The sequence below is a fragment of the Mya arenaria genome, chromosome 11 (assembly GCF_026914265.1).
Source record: "Mya arenaria isolate MELC-2E11 chromosome 11, ASM2691426v1".
NCBI lineage: Eukaryota > Metazoa > Mollusca > Bivalvia > Myida > Myidae > Mya > Mya arenaria.
Genome location: NC_069132.1, coordinates 42,521,230 through 42,539,421, shown reverse-complemented (window position 1 = coordinate 42,539,421; position 18,192 = coordinate 42,521,230). Strand labels below are relative to the sequence as shown.

At 36.2% G+C, this 18,192-nt stretch overlaps 1 pseudogene; it reads left to right on the top strand.

Moving 5' to 3' along the window:
• Window positions 1-1,466: 1,466 nt before the first annotated feature.
• LOC128208199 (D-aminoacyl-tRNA deacylase 2-like) lies at window positions 1,467-11,796 on the top strand (annotated as a pseudogene).
• Window positions 11,797-18,192: the final 6,396 nt, after the last annotated feature.

Below are 18,192 nucleotides of genomic sequence, written 5' to 3'. Positions count from 1 at the left end.
TACGTGCCAATATCAGCACGGCGCGAGTAGATTCAGGTTGTGTTATGTGCCAATATCAGCACGATGCGAGTAGGTTTGGGTTGTGCTACGTGCCAATATCAGCACGACGCGAGTAGATTCAGGTTGTGCTACGTGCCAATATCAGCACGATGCGAGTATGTTCAGGCTGTGTTATGTGCCAATATCAGAACGACGCGAGTAGGTTCAGGTTGTGGTATGTGCCAATATCAGCACGACGTGAGTATGTTCAGGTTGTGTTTTGTGCCAATATCAGCACGACGCGAGTAGGTTTGGGTTGTGCTACGTGCCAATATCAGCACGACGCGAGTAGATTCAGGTTGTGTTATGTGCCAATATCAGCACGATGCGAGTAGATTCAGGTTGTGTTATGTGCCAATATCAGCACGACGCGAGTAGGTTTGGGTTGTGCTACGTGCTAATATCAGCATGACGCGAGTAGATTCAGGTTGTGCTACATGCCAATATTAGCACGATGCGAGTATATTCAGGTTGTGTTATGTGCCAATATCAGCATGATGCGAGAATGTTCAGGCTATGTTATGTGCCAATATTAGCACGATGCGAGTATGTTCAGGCTGTGTTATGTACCAATATCAGCACGACGCAAGTAGATTCAGGTTGTGCTATGTGCCAATATCAGCACGACGCGAGTAGATTTAGGTTGTGTTATGTGCCAATATCAGCACGACGTGAGTAGATTCAGGTTGTGTTATGTGCCAATATCAGTACGATGCGAGTAGGTTTGTGTTGTGTTATGTGCCAATATCAGCACGATGCGAGTAGATTCAGGTTTTGTTATGTGCCAATATCAGCACAACGCGAGTAGGTTCAGGTTGTGATATGTGCCAATATCAGCATGACGCGAGTAGGTTCAGGTTGTGATATGTGCCGATATAAGTGCAACGCGAGTAGGTTCAGGTTGTTCTATGTGCCAATATCAGTGCGATGCGAGAATGTCCAGGTTGTGATATGTGCCAATATCAGCACGATGCAAGTGTGTTGAGGTAGTGCTTTGCGCAAATATCAGCATGACGCGAAAAGGTTTCGGTCGTGATATGTGCCAATTTAAGCGTAACGCGCGTATTTTTAGGTTGTGCTTTGCGCCAAAATGAGCACGACATGTTGGTTCAGGCTTTGATATGTGCTAAATTCAGCACGACCTGAGGGTTTTCAGGTCGTGTTATGCGCCAATATCCGCACTGCGTGAGTATGTTCAGGTTGTGATATGCTCCAATATCAGAAAGACGATCGGAATTATGAATTTGCACTTAAAAGTAGTTCTTAATATTTGTGCGCATTTGTAGTTTTTGGTATTCATAGTTTGCGCTAAAGTCTAATATTGACTGTGAGCAGGTGATGCAGTAAAGCGGAAAGGTATTAAGAGTCGATTAAATTCTGCATCAACGCAATCCATCCAATCTAAAAAAAGATGTGCATAAAGATTACATATATCATGAGAAATATATTGAAACAGGTTCATTCAACTTAACTGAATTATTCAAGGTGAAACGAAACTCTTAATACGGAAGAGGTGATTCAACTTATCACTTTAATTGCTACCGTTAAAAATAAACGCAAATGTGTCAAAACTGAATAACATAGAATTTGTAGACATCTGGTATCATTGAAGGATTTAAGTCCATGTCAGGTAATTTTTAGTATTCATTGTTTAAAATAATCAACATATTTTGGTTTTACAAATTCATTACATTTTATAATTATAATTTTTTTGTTAAATGCTCCGTCTGTACTTATTGGAATCAATTAGTCCCATATTGTTATATTTCCAAACAAACGTTGGAAATACGTTGGAATTTTGTTTTTGAGGAAAACACTTTTTTCCGGTAAGTTTGAATTAACTGTTATATTCAATATAATTGTTGTATTTACAATGTGTTTCACTGTGTGAGCATCAAAAGCTATTTTCATATCATTTTTATATCACTTTTAAATCTCAGTAAACCACCGGAACCCTACGGAATGCCGTTAGGGCCATCGCCTATGAATGTGTTGATCTGAAACGCGATACTCGATAGTCATGGGCACTCGATAATACTGATTGTATCTTAAATGTAAGCTTCTTGAGTGAAATTCAGCTGAAAATTGGTGAAAATATTCTACTTTCGTTTGTAAACATGCATGTGTTTGATGGGAGAATCGGTTTTATAACTTCATAAACAATATGTTAACAAAATAACCGAAATACGTGTGAAGATTAAACATATTTATATGACACTGCATTCCCCGATTTCTCAAATAAACCCTCATAATTGTGATATTAGATAAAATAAGGAGTCATACTTACGTTTTACGATGATATCCGTTCTTTTACTCTAGCTCGGAAGTGTCATTGGCTTTTTTTTTACACAGCTCCTAAAAGAGCTGGAGCCACTGTTTCGCACCCGTGTAGTACGATGATGAAAACGCGAAATCACGAAACTACGATGGTGAAAATGCCACAGTGCGATGATGAAAACATCATTATCGTCCAAAAGCAAATGAAATTGTCGATTTCGTTTACGAAACATCCGCAACACAATCCGTTGCCTGAAGCCATAAGCTATTTCAATAACTAGAGACCGGGAATGAGGGGACCGGATGAGACCGGATAATACGGTGAGAGACCGGGAAATAGTATCCCCCATTAGTCTAGGCGCATGCGCACCGGAAGGCGACAGTACGATGATGAAAACGCGATAGTACGATGATGAAAACGCGACAGTACGATGATGAAAACGCGACAGTACGATGATAAAAACGCGATATTACGATGATGAAAACGCGATAGTACGATGATGAAAACGCGACAGTACGATGATGAAAACGCGACAGTGCGATGATGAAAACGCGATAGTACGATGATGAAAACGAAATAGTACGATAATGAAAACGCGATAATACGATAGTACGATGATGATAACGCGAGCTCACGATACTACGATGGTGAAAACGCGAAAGAACGATGGTAAAAACACGATAGTTTATCGCATTATCATCATCGTAATGTCGTATTATCGCGTTTTCGTCATCGTACTCTCACGTTTTCACCATCGTAGTTTCGTGATTTCGCGTTTTAATCATCATACTATCTAGTATCCCGTTTCAGATCAACACATTCATAGGCGATGGCCTTAACGGCATTCCGTAGAATCCATACAATAAGTTTGTAATATTTACTCATTTAATATTTAAAAAGAAATTTTGCTAAATCAAAGCATTACCAAAAAAATTGATTAACCTTGGATTTAAGAGTGAGAATAAAAAATAAAGTAGTTGCGAACTGGTGGGGAAAAAAACCAGTTCGATGGTGAATAAGTCATTTTGCGAGATTTTGCTCTATTTGCGGGATTTTGTCTTTGAGAGAGACAGAACTCATTATGTATCATGTAAAAAGGATCTTTATGAGATATAAGGGAAACAATTTATGATGTTTTAGGTCTTCGCGAGGTATAACTTCGAAATAAAAACAAATATGGCTTCTAAGGATGTTTTCATTGGTGGTGTTTTGCATAACCCGACGTATAATACCGTGAAGAGTTATTCATCTTGACCATGATCGATAGTCAAAATGATTAATCAATGGCTCGCTGTGTTAGCAGTGTATTGACATCAATGATCGCCTTTAAAATGTGAAAGTAATTCTTAATATATGTGCGCATTTTTTTTTTTTGGTTTGCGACCTCTAATATTGTTTGTGAGCAGGTGATGCAGTAAAGCGGAATGGTTTTAAGAGTCGATTGAATGCTGCATCAACAAAATCCATCATATTTTTATATACATTTAGATAACATTTATCATTCAAAATATATTGAAATAAGTTCATACAACAAAGCTGAATTATTCAAGCTTACACGAAAATCTTAATACGGAAGAGTTGATGCAACTTATCACTATAATTGCTACCGTTAAAGATAAACGCATATGTTTCAAACCTGAATAACAAATAATTGGCAGACATCTGGTATCATTGAAGGATTTAAGTTCATGTCAGGTAATTTTGAGTATTTTTTGTTGAAAAAAAACAGCATATTTTGGTTTTACAAATTCATTACATTTTAGATTATTTTTTTCTGTTAAATGTTTCGTCTGTACTTATACATTGGAATCAATTAGTCCCATATTATTATATTTTTAAAAGTACGTTGGAAATACGTTGGAATTTCGTTTTTGAGGAAAACACTTTTTTCCAGTAAGTTTGAATGATCTGATATATTCAATATAATTGTTGTATTTACATTATGTTTCACCGTGTGAGCAGCAAAAGCTGTCTTTCATATCATTTTTATATCACTTTTAAATCTCAATAAACCACCGGAATGCCGTTAGGCCCAACGCCTATGAATGTGTTGATCTGAAACGCGATACTCGATAGAACGATGATGTAAACGCGAAATCACGAAACTACGATGGTGAAAACGCGACAGTACGATGATGAAAACATCATTATAGTACAAAAGCAAATGAAATTTTCGATGTTGTTTAACAAACATCGGCAACACAATACGTTGCCTGAGGCCCTAAGTTATTTCAATATCTAGAGACCGGGAATTAGGAAACCAGATGAGACCGGATAATACGGTGAGAGACCGGGAAATAGTATCGCCCATTCGTCTATGCGCATGCGCATCGGAAGGCGACTGTACGATGATGAAAACGCAATAGTACGATGATGAAAACGCGCTGGTACGATAGTGAAAGCGTGACAGTACGATTATGAAAACGCAATAGAACGATGATGAAAACGCGAAGTACGATAATGAAAACACGGCAGTACGATGATGATAAAGCGAAGTACAATGATGCAAAACGCGACAGTACGATGATGAAAACGCGATAGTACGATGAAAAAACGCGATAGGACGATGATGAAAACACGATAGTACGATAGTGAAAGCGCGACAGTACGATGATGAAAACGCGATAGTACGATAGTGAAAGCGCGACAGTACGATGATGAAAACGCAATAGAACGATGATAAAAACGCGAAGTACGATAATGAAAACACGGCAGTACGATGATGAAAACACGGCAGTACGATGATGATAACGCGAAGTACAATGATGCAAAACGCGACAGTACGATGATGAAAACGCGATAGTACGATGAAAAAAACGCGATAGGACGATGATGAAAACACAATAGTACGATGATGAAAACGCGACAGTACGATGATGAAAACGCGACAATACGATGAGGAAAACACGAAATCACGATATTACGATGTTGAAAACGCGAAAGTACGATGGAAAAAACACGATAGTTTATCGCATAATCATCATCGTAATGTCGTATTATCGCGTTTTCGACATCGTAATGTCGCGTTTTAATCATCGTACTGTCGCGTTTTCACCATCGTAGTTTCGTGATTTCGCGTTTTCATCATCGTACTATCGAGTATTGCGTTTCAAATCAACACATTCATAGGCGATGGCCTTAACGGCATTCCGTAGAATCCATACAATAAGTTTGTAATATTTACTCATTTAATATAAAAAATAAATTTTGCTTAATCAAAGCATTACCAAATTTTTTTATTAACCTTGGATTTAAGAGTGAGAATAAAAAATAAAGTAGTTGCGAACTGATGGGAGAAAAAACCAGTTCGATGGTGAATTAGTCATTTTGCGAGATTTTGCTCTATTTGCGGGATTTTGTCTTTGAGAGACACAGAACTCATTATGTATCATGTAAAAAGGATCTTTGTGAGATATAAGGGAAATAATTTATGATGTTTAAGGTCTTCGCGAGGTATAACTTCGAAATAAAAACAAATATGGTTTCTAAGGATGTTTTCACTGGTGGTGTTTTGCATAACCCGACGTATAATACCGAGAAGAGTTATTCATCTTGACCATGTTCGATAGTCAAAATGATTAACCAATGGCTCGCTGTGTTAGCAGTGTATTGACATCAATGATAGCCTTTAAAATGAGAAAGTAATTCTTAATATATGTGTGCATTTGTTATTTTTGGTTTGCGAAGTCTAATATTGTTTGTGAGCAGGTGATGCGGTAAAGTGAGAAGGTTTTAAGAGTTGATTGAAAGCTGCATCAACCCATCAAATTTTTATGTACTTTTTTATAGCATATCTCATTCTTAAAATATTGAAATAAGTGCATTCAACATGGCTGAATTATTCAAGCTTAAACGAAAATCTTAATACGGAAGAGGTGATTGATTGCTACCGTTAAAGATAAATGCATATATGTTTCAAATCTGAATAATATTTAATTTGTAGACATCTGGTATCATAGAAGGATTGACGTTCATGTCTGGTAATTTTAAGAATTCTTTGTTTGAAATAAACAACATATTTTGGTTTTACAAATTCATTTCATATTACCATTTTATAATTATTATTTTCTGTTAAATGTTTTGTCTGTACTTATATATTTGAATGAATTAGTTCTATGTTAGTTTATTTCCTAAAATACGGTGGAATTTCGTTTTTTAGAAAAACACTTTATTCCGCTAAGTTTGAATGATCTGATATATTAACACAATCGTTGTATTTGCATTATATATCACCGTGTGGCACCAAAAGCTATCTTTCATATCATCTTTATATCACTTTGAAATCTCTATAAACCACCGGAAACAATACAATAAGTTTGAAATATTGACTCGTTTAACATTCAAACAGATGGGAGTAGGAACCAGTTTTGTGGTTATTTACTCATTTTGCGAGATTTATGCTTTTTTTTGCGGGATTTTGTCTATGAGAGAGGCAGAACTCATTTTGTATGATTGAACAATGGCTCGCTGCGTTGTAGTGACATCAATGATCCCCTTTAAACATGAGCGAATGTTATAACATGAATATATATGTACTGTGCATATTTTTGTTTGATTTTGCTTAATTCGATAATTTGATTTTATTTGTGGGGAGTATAAAGACCCTTTACAATCTAAAAATGATCATTGAATGTTAGACCAGTACGCTCATAACTCATGGATAGTTAAGGGAAGAAGGAGATTTTAGAGCGACATTATTTTGAAAAGAAAAACCCCGCTTCTAACTTGAGTGCCCAGAAACCTTTTCGTGTTCTTCATGTTACATATCCTGGAATATTGACTGCTTCCTACGTAATATCCCGGGTTGTTTACTGTAATTTACATACAACAATGGTTTTGTAAGCAGCATACTTACTCGCTAAAGAAATCTAGAATACATAGATTTAAAAACAATCAGTGAGTTAAGTGTCAGAGTGACCCAGACGAGCAAATAATTGAAGGATGGTGAGCTGAGAACTGAATTAAGTAAGGGTGGCGTTATATAAACAAATATTACACCTACAAGTATTTATTTATTACTAATGCTTTACAAAATTAGACAGGTGTGAAAATGGAAATTATTTTGGTTAAGATGAATACCAGAACAGAACAGAACAGAACAGAAAAGAACATTTAGTGTTAACTTGAACATATACAGTTCATCGTTATTACAATAACATAACACATAGCATGGCAATAGTTGATAAATGCGAGAGTGCATTATACATATATACATACATAAATAATCAATGATTTCAGCATGTTAACATCAATAAAGTTAAGCATTATTATTCAAAGCATTGTATCGTACCTTAAAAGCATGTTTGCAATACAAAGCTAGTTTTCGTAGACATGTAGCATTTTCCGAGTTTAATAATTGAATGAATTTAAACATGCTTGGTCTTGCATAGTCAAATTTAGTTATTTATTTTTTCCTAAAGTCATTATATAGCGGACAAATCAAAACAAAGTGATAATCGTCTTCAATATCATTATAAACACATAAAACACATTTAACTCTTCACGGTATTATACGCCGGGTTATTCAGAATTTTTTTCCCTTACACTTCTAAGGACAACATCGTTATACAACGTGTTTTGTTTTGTTTTTGTACTTATACCTCTCAAAGAACCAAACATCATATTAAACCACATCCATTTTATCCCACAAAGACCCAAAACATCATACAAAATGAGTTCTGCCTCACTCATAGACAAAATCTCGCAAAAAGAGCAAACTCCCGCAGAATGAGTAAATCACCACCAAACTGGTCCCCAACCCCATCAGTTTGCTACTACTATTATAGCATGACTATCTGTATTATAAAATTCAGTAGTGTTTGTTTCAATTGTTCCAAGAACTATTTGTCGTGTTTTGTTTTAATAAACAGGTGCTCTTTGGGTTCATATTTTCAAACTTGGTACACTTGCAGAAAATGTGAACATGATTTTAAAAAAGCTCAGGTTTAAAAATGAAATCATCAAATATGACCGCCAAATTTTAAGAATGCTGCAATTACTGAAACTATGTTAATATATAGTTGTGGTTCATAAAGTAGCTTAAATTAATTTACGGCATTGACTACCTCAAGGTCATGGTCAATACGATTCTTAGGTCAGAGTACATAAATGCCACTATTTAATTCAATGTGAAATAACAGTATTGTAAATGGACTGTTCCTTAAAATTACATCAACATACCTTTATGAAATCGTTAACATAATTTACTAAAATAGTGTTAAGGTTAGGGTAAGGACCCTCTCAGGATATATCCAATATGACCACCAATTACAATAAGGCAACCACATGGTGTTGAGTACTACGTCTAATTTTAGACCTGTCCATGGGTTTGCTTGGCTCTGAATGGGCTTTATGGTTGCCGTAATATGAACTGTCTAGCACAGAGCTGGGCCTGGGTTTGTTTGGCTTTGAAAGGGCATACTGGTTTTAGAAAAATTGTCTATCGGGAACTGAGTAGGCTTAATAGGAGCTATGCACGGGTTTGTTTGGCTCTAAATTGGCTCCAATATGTGGTCTACTAGGCTCTAAGAATGCTAAATTACAGCTAGAAATGCGTTTGTTCGGCATTAAGTGTGCTTCATCGATGCCAAATGCGGGTCACTTTAACAACTATAAAGCCCATTCAAATCGTTTGCTTTGATTTGAATGGGCTTTATAGTTGTCAATATATGGTCTTGTTGACCCTAAGTAGACTTAACTAGAGCTGCATACGTGTTTGGGCTTCATAGTTGGCCTATTGTGTTGTTGAAACTGTTTAGGCTCGTTAAAAGCTGAATATTTTGTTTTTTATTTCCAAAGTGTTGAGTAGGCTTCATTAGAAATTCACAGATAAAGTTTAATTAGAGCTACACATGAGTTTGACTCCAAATGGGCTTGATTGTTGCCAAAAAATGGTCTCTTTGGCAGGTTGTAGGCTTAGTTAGAGCAGCATATGTGTGGTTTTAGTTTCTGTATGGGCTGTTTTGTTGCCAAGTGGTGATCTATATGAAACTGAGTAGGCTTAATTAGAGCAGCACATGGGTTTGCAGGCTCTAAATGGGGTTTACGGTTGCCAAAGTGTCTATTTGGCAAGCGGTATTCCGGATTCTGGTCTAAGTATAAGCAATATAAGAGAAGCGGGTGTTAACCTAATTGAATTGAAGAGATTTGTGTTTATTTTCAGTGTACGTCGATAAAAAATTATTAGCAAACACGCCATGTCAGCAGCGGAAGGTAGCGGAAACGGCAGTAAACATGCACGGGTAATTCTGCAACAGTGCCTGTCTGCCCGGCTTATGGTTTAGCCGCCCACGGAGAGCGTTGACGCTGAATACGTGCAGGTAGGTGATGAAAAGGGACCTGTGTGAAGTAAATGAACACAATCTTACTGCATGAAGCTGCAATACTTATGTGAAAAACTACAGAAACATAAACATGCAAGTCATCGATATTACGTGTTGCACATTTCACATTGACCTTGTGTACACAGTTCGAATTTAGTTGAGCAATTGCCATCAAATTGATATGTTGCCACCAATTTGGTACTAATCATAACCTGATTATAAAATGACTTACCATTTAGGTGTATTAATTTGGAGGCCTTGAATTTAGAAAACTTTTATTTTGCCTATAAACCATACAATATTTTTACTGCATGATGTCCGTGAGTGTTTAGATTTCCACGTTCATGTTTATACTTAATAATATATGTATTGATCAAGTTTACATTGAATTTCTTTTAAAATGCAATACATGTACTTCGTAACGTATTTTTGATAAACAAAAATATTAATTAAGTTGCATGGCAATCTTAGATTTGCATTTTCGAGTCTTATTTTAATATAAAAAATAACATTATTTTGAGTTTTATTGCATTAAATCGAACGTAAAGGTATGGTTGCTCTTAACAAGTCTTGAAATAAATAAATGCGTTGGACTTTTTCAAATGGAATACATGCCGTAAAGTTAGGATTTTTTTAATGAAAGCTCTGCTATAATCAATTTCTTGCAGATTGGTCGTGGATTAATCGTATACGTTTGCTTTCTAAAAGGCGCATCCGAAGCCATGAATGATAAAATGGGTAATTATTTTTAAATACATTACTCTGTAATAATGTTCAGTATATACATCCATATGTATATTAAACATATTAACGGATAGACACCTGAAAAGGATTTCCATATTACAATGAATGTTTGTCTTATTCCGTATCACACGGTAGCTTAGTGCGTATGCGCACATTTACCTATTCAATACTTTGCAAAAGTACTAGAAATAGGGCGTTTGTAGATCGGATCGAATTTAGATGTATTATTTAAGAAAATTATTGTTCGGGAGTGTTATCTTAAAAGAATTTTGTGGGAAATACATCAAAGTACATAAAAGAAATACTATGTTAGTCTGTTGGTCTGTTTTAGTGTTACACTTCTCGTTGATTATGTTTTCGTGTGAACGTCACGCAAGAAATACGAAGCGATGCGACTCTGCTGAAGGTGAAACGCGACCTTGGGCGATTTTTCGAGTTAATGACCGAAATAGATATACAAATATACAGCATATGCCGATTTATGGACTGTTTTTACATATTACGTATGTTTTTACATAATATTTGCAATAGTTTTCAAACTACGAGTCTTTAAAATATACCACTGACGTCAATATTAAAACGTCACGCAAGCATTTTGAAGCGATGCAAACTAACTTATCAACGGACTAACATAATATTTCATAATTTATATTTCGCTATCATTTACAAATTGATTATACTTCCCGTATGATAGTATTAGATTATCTGTTTACTTGTGAGCATATGTTCCCATCTCTATCAATGTATATGATATTACTCCGAACTCAGTTTTTCCTCTTTATACAGTGAAATCAGTCTTGGAGGTTCGTCTCAGCACACCGATCGATGGAGGACGACGTGTCTCAATTCTTGACCTTCCCGGGGACGTTTTGATTATACCTCAGGCAACATTGGGAGGCTCTTTAAAAGGCAAGCTTATGAAGACCCATGACAACTTACAGCCGGATGAGGGTTTCAGGTTATATACGAATTTTGTTGAAAAATGTGAAAAGACTGTTGCAAGTATCAATGTTAAAAAGGGACAGAATGCCATAGTTCGGTATGGCACTTACGGGAATAGAACAGAATTGCTTTCCACAGAGAGTCCAATTAATGGACCATATACACATTATATAGAATTTTAGAAATATTTTGAGCTCTTCATGAAATATGTATAAGATTTACAATCCTTTTCAAATTTATTGAACAAATAGTTTGGAAGATTTTTGTCTCAGACTGTATGTGTGATCGTCCCGGTGCAAGTCATTTCAGATGGCAATTTCTACACGATACAGTTTCTTTGGGTTTTTTTATAGGTTATATAGCTCTTTATATTTATATAGTATCATTATATTTGATTGATGCATATTTGAAATTATCCGTTTCATTATATATTTTTATATCTTATGTTTCTATATATTTAATTACATCTAAACTGCATTTTATAAGCTTAGAAGCAATAAATGGTTTTAATTAACTTGTCGTTTTATCTATCATGAACAAGTTTAACGCCAATAATCGATGAACTTGCTGATACAGTCTGCTCGCAAAACAATATGCACTTTTAAATTCTAACAGGAATGTTATAGTAATAAAAGATAATGTGTGCTTATAAATTGCTAGTATTCAACTCATTGTCGGATATCTACCGAAAATAAAATGACGGATGGTTGGATCATGATGCGGGACTGCCAGACCAAGTGGCCGTGATGAACATGTCTTACAGCAAACGAATGTGGCATGTGCAACACCGCTATATGTTTGATTGTCCTGCAGCCAAGTGTAGAAAAAACTTTCAGCGCCGATTCGTTCGCGGTCTCAGCGTGCTTTGGGCTACTGCTTAATTGACCGCGTCGCTGATAAATATTTTGTTCGTGTTCCTGTACATACAAGTTCCGCTGAAACTGAATGTTTGAATATTCCAAGTTCAAGATTCTCACTAAGTTTTGGTTAAATTGTCCAAATTGCAAAAGTAACAGACCAGCTAGGGGTTCAAGAAATGTACTACAAATCTGAATTGGCAAATTTGAACCAACTTTAAAGTCATTTTAACCATCCATTTTGGTCGACAGCCCGTTCTTAATTACTTATCTAAAACCCTGCAATTGTATCTTATTTGTATTTTCTTGACCATCTACATACACAGAAGGTCTTGCGAAGATTATATATGACACAGTCTTAATATTGTGTAAAAGCCTCATTTTCGTTCAAAGATTATCCTGAACATGAGTTTACAATAAATTAGTGGGCAAACGACCAAATCCGTTTTCATAGCGATCGTGGCAAAGCAACCGACTTTCTTTGAAGAAACGTTCTGGTAATGCCACTACAGTATGTCATTATGTATTACTTATCAACCATGGCTACTTACGTTAACGATATCCTTGTTGCCTATTTTTATGGGAACAACATTCCCTCACGAGACCGGGATAACATGAGATATAAGAATCGACTCTATAAAAGCAAGATATATGTGAATGGAAAGCCGAAAATAGACTTGAACAAATCAAATGAACTAAACAGCATGTCGGACATCTTAGTTTAGAACGTTGATTGAGTAACCTTTATTTTAATTCTTTTCGGGGTGGTGGGGCGGGGTCTGGCGGGCTGTGTGTGCCATTTTGCTTCAACCTTCAGTCCTTGTATGGACTATTTGGGCCGATTTTCATTTTGTATGTTCTTGAAGTGATTGTGAACATGACATTAAAACAATATTTATCGCTAGAAACGACAAAGTGCGAAGGTATTTAACTTGAATTTCATGACAATTGACAACTTTGTGTTTATTGGTACAAACATTGACCAAGCCTTATTCCTACCCTTAAAAACCAATAACAATATACCCAAATTAATTCTTTAAGTTATTGGTCAAAAACGGTTTCATCCGTGCTGTGCATTGTATTTAATTCGATTAGCATATCAATTCGCTGTTACATACATTCTATGTTATTCATCTTATTCAATGCTCATGTTCTTGATCTTGACCTCAGTAACCCCAAATACAATCCCATAGTACACTAATGGCAATTAATGTTTACACATACGTTCCATAGACAACAACTTACATCCCTATCCATCGCTTCTAACTAAAGCTATTGAGCAGAAACCAGTTTTCGATTTTATGGAAGTAACACCAACCTGGACCTTAATCCCATATGTACGTATTCACATAAACTCTAAACACAACAAGTGTCATCGCTATCCGTCCATTTTAATACATTCGTTTGCTGCCTTAGCAACAAGTATCATGATTTTACAACAGTCATTGAGCAGAAATTATATTTCAAACAACAGCGTCCTTGACTTTGATCTAATTGTCCCAAAAATGCCATTCCGTTTTTCGTCCTGCAAACTGAGGATTGCACTAAAGTGATGGTCCATGGACACCGAAATGGACCCCCATTGGTCAGGCACAAGACATGCGTTATGAACTGATACACTTAAAATATCGCAATGTTAACAAAGTGACTATAAATGTGTATACTTGATAGTGATATAAACCTTAATTCAAGACATTAATGTGAGACGTACAAAGAGTGACGAATGTCGTATGCACAAAAACCGTAAGTATACTATGTTTTCATAACAATAACTTGTAATGTGGCTCGTATTGGACTTGTATAGTATTAAATCAACACTGTTATTGGCTGTGGTTATAAATATCACCTAATAGTTTGTTACATTTCTTTCGTAACATATTATGAATATGTCAATCAGTTGTTTCTAGTTTTACTACTGACAATGATTCACTGGTTGTATGAAAATGGCCATTTTAGATGATATTTGAAATAAAAAGGCTTTATATTCAAATTATTGGTATGCCCAATGCTTCCTTGGCCTGAAACCTATATTTAGATATGAGTCTATGACATATGGCAATCTCATTAAAATCATATCGTGACGTTCATTTCATTTCATTACGTTATGTACATAGCGTAACGTCGTGAAGCGTGTATTGGGGATCTGATTTTAATGAGATTGTGACATATAGTTACCAAGATTAAAGCATTTGAATACATTGTCGGCAATTTTGACGGCCATTTTAAAAAATGGCTGCCAGTGTTACCAGGGGATGCTGCTGACTGTATTTATCTAAATTTATTAAGTAGGGAATGTTTTATATGTGTCATGCTTTTAACCCTTAACAGCCTCACTAGTATTGACACTGTACTGAACGTATTTTATTATTTACAAGTATTTTAATAATATATTTGGCAAGCAAAAAAGTATTATAAAGTGTTGAAAGTTTTAGGGTGTAAACTATCAATTGCACTGAATAATAAGGACAGTGCATAATCTTCTTTCTTTTGACACAGACGTATCGAGTAAGATGGAACTGTATAAACTATTTAATGTTCATCATTCAGAATGTGACAGGATTGGGCCGTCATCACATTTACATCTTTTACATGTACTTTCTTTCATATACACTTTTGTGCAATTTACTCATTCTTTGTATGCGTTTCAACGCAGGCAGACAAAGAGATGTTTTTCGGGCCCACCTTGTGCCTCCACAAACAGACTTCAAAAAATGATACATAATGTGTATTTTATTAAAATATAATAATTCTGTACAACCATTTTCTGTTCGTATTGTAAAAAACGTAATCAGACATTTTTTTGGACAAATTTGTCATTAAAGCTTGCACAGCAAACCGATCAGTTCATCGTGGTAATGATAGGCTAGATTGACATTTTCGACTCTCAAACCAGAGACACGTATATTTAACGCCTTACAATCTCGGTAATGAAGCTGGGACAACTATTAAAACCAAGAACGTCTTAGTTGTTGTTGAGTTTATAAAGGTCTGCTCGCGCCCTATATAGTGGTTGCATTATGGCTTGACCCCGTCCCATCCAAGTGTGACTGAAACATATTTTTGAGACCAAAGGGGGAATTTTATTCCCACCGTTTTGTGGAATATTCGCCAAACGAGTAATTTTGAACCCAAAATGCCACGGGCCCTACGATGAATGGCATATAGAGTGGTCCCACAACCACGTCTTAGTTAACAAATGCAAATCATTAGTAATTCAGAAAGTCACGTGATATGCAAATTTCGTTATGACGTAGTGCGCGCTTAACTTAGATTATACTATAAGTAGTACCTTTTAGTTTTGTTGCATTTTGTTATTGCGATAAATACGTGTTGGGGGGGGGGGGGTGCTTAAATGTTAAAACGGTTAAGAGAAGTTATTTGAATATACATACAAACAAATAAGTTAACCTTATAAAGCTTAATGGAACTTAAGGATTTAAGGACTTTATGGTACCTTTAATGATATCTCCGTTATAGTACCTCTTAGGCCTCTGTTGTGGCACCTTTAATGATGTCTCAGTTATGGTACCTTAGTTTGTTAAAAAATATTTGTTTTACAACGATTGGAAACAAGTTATTATCAATCACTCTCGTTGGCACTATGTAACGCGAGAGTGTGGTCTTGTGCTGTGTTGGAAACATGAGTACCCGGAGGAAACCCACTTGTCCGGCTTGGTGACCACAAACCAAATTCGTATGCTGCCAGAGGGCTATGAAGTTGAACATGACGGCAAATGTATAACTGTGTTCTCAGCACCTTATTACTGGTGATTTTATCATTAGTAAGATATTGTTAACGTTATATTTGAGTTTTTTTGCATATCGGTCGAATTACATGATTTGTTTCATCATGAATGAAAATGGTTGGTATTGAAGTTTGGCATCTTCAGTCATTCACGCCACATGTAATAGTAATTAAGAGTAGCTTTTATTGATTCAACATACAAAACTTGATATTTGTATAAATTAAAAGTGGCTTTTTAACACAAATGAATAAATACTACCAGGGAAATCAGACAAAATATATTGTGGATGATGGGTTGAGTCTGAGATTTAAAAAAAATACAGTGTGCTGCAGAAAAAGGGGCACGATGATTAGGGTGAATAACGCACATTGTACATAGCGAGCTGTTAAAAGCTTTAAAAAAACGTTTGTGTTTTATTGAATTAGTTTTAGGTCTTAACTGCCACCTATGCTAAGAATATATGCATTTTATGATCGATAAAGTAACTTTAATTTTTTTTTATATATATGATTAACTTATGTATTTAATTCTATGAAGTCTGGAGAGTTGCATATGAAAGTGCAGGAGTAGTCAGAACTACCTGCACATACCACAGAAAAATACAGGTGTTATCTGGATAACCTGCCCCTAGCACAGACCAAAACAGGTTTTATCTGGATTTCCTGCCCCTACTTCAGACCAAAACATGTGTGGTCTAAATTACTTGCTCCCACTACAGACCAATACAGATGTAGTCTGAATTACCTGTCCCTAGCATAGACCAATACAGGTATAGACTGGATTACCTGCCCCTAGCATAGACCAATACAGGCATAGTCTGAATTACCTGCCCCTAGCATAGACCAATACAGGTATAGACTGGATTACCTGCCCCTACAACAGACCAATACAGGTATAGTCTGGATTCCCTGCCCCTAGCACAGACCAATACATGCATAGTCTGGATTACCTGCCCCTAGCACAGACCAATACAGGTGTAGTCTGAATTACCTGCCTATACCATAGACCAATACAGGTGTTATCTGGATTGCATGCCAATACCACAGACCAATACAGGTGTAGTCTGAATTACCTGCCTATACCACTGACCAATACAGGTGTAGTCTGAATTACCTCCCCCTATCACATTATGATATAGCATACAGGTCACCATAGAAATACACGTGTAGTCTGGATTACCTGCCCCTACCACAGACCAATACAGGTGTAGTTGGGCTTACCTGTCCCAACCTCATTGCTGTATATCATGCACGGAACCCGACCAGTGCAGGTGTAGTAAGAATTACATGCCCATATCGCTTTGTTAGATAGTATACAGGGAAGCCCACAAATGTAGGTGTAATCCGGATTACATGCCCCTTTGGCATTGTTATATAGTATGCAGACAACCCGACAAAAGCAGGTGAAGTTTGGATTACCTGCCCCTACATCATTGTTTTATAGTATGAAGAAACCCGGATGCCCCTACAGGTTTTGATATACAATATGCAGGGAACCGACAAATGCAGGTGATGTCTGGATTACCCGCCCCATCTTCATTGTTATATAGTATGCAGGGAACCCGACAAATGTAGGTGTTGTCTGGATTACCTGCCCCTACGTAATGGTATGTATGTACAGTAAAACTGCGATCGTTCGAGGTCGCCAGGGACCGAGCCAAAACCTCGGTTGCATGTTTCGAACGACCCGATTTTCAATTTTCCAGTTTGATATGAAATATCTTTCAGTGTATTTTAAGTTTGAAGTCGTCAAACAGACTGTTTACTAAGACACCGATTATGTGTTGCGTTGTGGAAATCGCTAATATGTTCAAAAGTTGACGTAAACTAAATGTAAAACGCAAAAGAAAAAAACAATAAATGAATAAACAGAAATGTTTATTTTAACAACAAAGCACATTTTCGTAACAAGCAACATTTGAATGACAGTACATATTGTGGCATTAGTCAGATTTAAGTTTCGCAAAATCAAGGATTGTTGATTGGGGCATCTTGTCGGTTTCGCAAAACTGTTCAATCGTAATGTGACGTGACAGCGTACAGAGCGTCTGAAGATCACGGTCAGCATCGGCAGTGAATTCAAAGAAACTTCTGACCACATCTAAGGCGTTAACTTCTCGTCATTAACTTCTAACAATTATCATCTCAAATGCCCATATCAACTAATACCGGTCATGCGTTAACAGTGAAAAACGGGTTTTCACACCTTATCAAATTGCCTTTCAACTGTCATTGCAATATTTTTAACTTGCGAAAACTTTAACA